At 39.0% G+C, this 3,318-nt stretch overlaps 1 non-coding gene across 1 annotated transcript; it reads left to right on the plus strand.

Annotated features, from left to right (window-relative positions):
* Nucleotides 1-2,872: 2,872 nt before the first annotated feature.
* Nucleotides 2,873-2,978, plus strand: LOC148046731 (U6 spliceosomal RNA). Its single transcript, XR_015696533.1, has one exon. It is a non-coding gene; the product is annotated as a U6 spliceosomal RNA (small nuclear RNA).
* Nucleotides 2,979-3,318: the final 340 nt, after the last annotated feature.

Genomic DNA, 3,318 nt, shown 5'->3' on the forward strand with positions numbered 1-3,318 from the left:
GCTCCGACCCTTTGGAACAATCTCCCCATGGAGATTCGTACCCTCACCACCCTCCAGACCTTCCGCACCGCCCTCAAGACCTGGCTATCCCGTCAGGCCTGGGGATAAAGATCGTAATCTGCCCCCACCCGAATGATGAATGTTGTGTTTTATTTTTACTTGCACTGTTTTCATGTTTATTGTTTTATTGTCTTGTATCCCCCTCCCTATAAATTGTAAGCCGCCCTGAGTCCCCTCAGGGAAAAGGGCGGCCTATAAATAATAACCTAACCTAACCTAACCTAACTACGTTAGCCTTTTTCCTTTTAATTTTTCTTTTCTTTTCATCATGACACTGGTGAGGCCCTGCCTCCCCTGCCTCCCCTGACTGCACATCCCTGCTATGCAGAATCTATAAAGAGTTCGTTGCCAAAGATAGATATTCCTTAAAAAAACTAAGAAGTTCTCTTTGCAAACCCAAGAAGAATTCCCTCTCTCTTTCGAAACTAAATTGGTTTTAGGACTTTAAATCTGTTTCTCATTCTACCAGGATTCCTGCTTGACCACAATGTGATTTTTGACTTGTAATGGTTCTTCCATTCAGAGATGGAAGCTAACAGGCTCCCAAGTACAAAGAATCAACCTTCAATCAAGGGTTGAATGAATCAAAGAAGAAGGAGTCCATCTATGACTCCACAAATATTGAAGTTGCGAGATAGTGAGCATTCCTGACCCAGTTTATATTTGTTGAAACATGTGAAGAAATGTTTATTGTTCTCTCACATGGAAACAAGAATAACTCCTGTCTGGCATCACTTATCTTAGGAATGGAGCATTATTTGAAAGTCACACATGTTAGGTCTGTCCAAAGAACCTCTAAAAGAATGCACCAAGGGGCTATTATATCCCAAGCATTATGTAAATCAGGGCACCATTTCCCCTTTAAAAGAACTGCAATGCTTTCCCTTTTCAGGCTTCACCAACAGGTCAAAGTTTGGGCAAAGTTCATTAGAGGGAGCAAAAATGATCCTGTGGCTAAACTTAGTCTCCTTACTAGCAGTCTTGAGAGGTAATTTTATCCTCTGTGTTCAGCTTTTTCCATTTAAATTCTAATTTAATACTGGAAAGTTCACTGACAAAACTTTCATTTTAGGTTCCAAATCTCAGGTCCAATTGGTGGAGTCTGGGGGGGATGTGAGAAGACCTGGAGAGTCCCTCCGTCTCTCCTGCCAAGCCTCTGGATTCAACTTTGGTGGCATGGACTGGGTGAGACAGGCTCCAGGGAAAGGCCTGGATTGGGTAGCCTACATAAGCTCCAGTTCTGGTACTATTTACTACTCAGACAAAGTCAAGGGCCGCTTCACAATCTCCAGGGACAATGCCAAAAGCCAGCTATATCTGCAAATGAACAGCCTCAAAACTGAAGACACGGGAGTCTATCACTGTGTGAGAGACACAGTGAGAGGAAGTGACTCTGATGCTAAGCAAAAACCTCCTCCTCCTTTGAGCAGCTTTCCAAAATAATTCAGTCAGAGGGAGTTGAATGTGAAGCACTAGATAAATCTTCATAGCTGGTTGTGGACCTTCAAATCTGATTTTCAAAGAAGCTGTGTTTAACCTGGTTTGCACTTTGGTGGTGGTGTGGGAGGAAATCTTGAGGCTGTGGAATAAACTAGGTAGCTCTTAAACAGTTAAATTGCATTTACAAAAAGAAACATGGATTGAAGTCCTAGACATCTTCCTTTGTATATTGTAGAGTAGAGTAGAGTAGAATAGAATAGAATAGAATAGAATAGAACAAAATATACAAAGTTGGAAGGGACCTTGGAGGTCTTCTAATCCTACCCCCTGCTGAGGCAAGAAACCCTACACCACTTCAGACAAATGGTTATCCAACATCTTCTTTAAAAATGTTGCAGCATTCACAACTTCTGGGGGCAATTTGACTTTGAGTCTTTGAACTGAGGAACAGGTGATCAATCTTCATCATAGCAATAGAATACTCCATGGATCAGTAGAATATTTTTAGATTTAAAAAGGGGGAGACCCATATAAATTAGGGAAAATAGAAGCCCAAATATATATCCTGTTTTTGAATTGAAGGTGAAGGGAACCTCTGCATTTCCAGTTACAAGGAATCAGTAATGGTTCATAGAGCTCACAATAGGGAGTTGGGAGTTGTGTGTGAAAGTCAACAGGGAATGGATTGGAATGGATTGTGTGATGCCAGTAAATAAGTCTATGCAGAATCCATAAAGAGTTCTTTGCCATCTCCAGAGACAACGTCAACTGACTTCTGTATCTGCAAAGGGACGTCAGAGGAGGCGCAAAACACCGAATATTTTTGTCCATCACTGAAATAAAATCTGTGGTTCAAGCTGTGAACTTGACTGCTTGTCCAGCTGCTTCCTGGAGAAATAAAATAGTTTCTTGAAGGGAAAAAAAAAGGTCCTTTGAGAATTTCATTCCCCAAGAGTTCTCAAAACTTCTTCTACATCAACCTTCAATATGTATAGCAAAGAAATCCTCCTATATCTTTTTAAAAAAAATATTTTTAATTGAATGTTTTAATCTTTAAAAACAGTAAGGAAGACACAACAAGAAAACAAAACAAAACATAGAACATATATAACAATATACAGTAATTTCAAAGCTTTCTGTCTTGGCTTTCCTGCTTCGCTTTTATAGTTCTCCCTTCTGCATTGCCTTCCTATTGCTTTAACCTTGTCCTGTAATGTAGCAAACGTAGTATTAACACTTATAATAATATTCATCACCATATATTTCTATTACCTATTTTCTGATTTCTAGCTGCTTATACATTTTATTCCATACTTTACAAAATTCCAATTCTTCTCCTTCTTTTAGTTCTATTGTCATTTTATCCATTTCTGCGCATTCGAGGGAGCACATATACTAAAATTGGAATGATACAGAGAAGATTAGGATGGCCCCAGGACAAGGATGACACGCAAATTCATGAAGCATTCCATTTTTTTTTTAAAAAAATTCTCATATCTTATTTACTTATGTCATGTATGATTGGTGGATGAACAATTTTTTTTTCTTCTTTGACTTTACTCAGTTATATTATTAAAACCAAAATCATACACATGTACAGTTAATGCATGAAAGGGAGCTTTGCCATCTCCATAGACAAATCCAAGTAAACCTCTGTAGCTGCAAAGGACATCAAAGGGAAGCAGAAAGCATTCAATATTTTTGACCATGAGTGAAATAAAATCTGTCGTTTCAATTGTGAACTTGATTGCTCCTACAGCTGCTTAATGTTGAATGTCATTTCCCCTTTAAAGGAGCTGCGTTGGTTTCCCTTTTCAG

Source organism: Thamnophis sirtalis, unplaced genomic scaffold (genome assembly GCF_051295495.1).
Source record: "Thamnophis sirtalis isolate CommonGarterSnake01/CBP01778 unplaced genomic scaffold, rThaSir2_p1.2 scaffold_4, whole genome shotgun sequence".
NCBI classification, from domain to species: domain Eukaryota; kingdom Metazoa; phylum Chordata; class Lepidosauria; order Squamata; family Natricidae; genus Thamnophis; species Thamnophis sirtalis.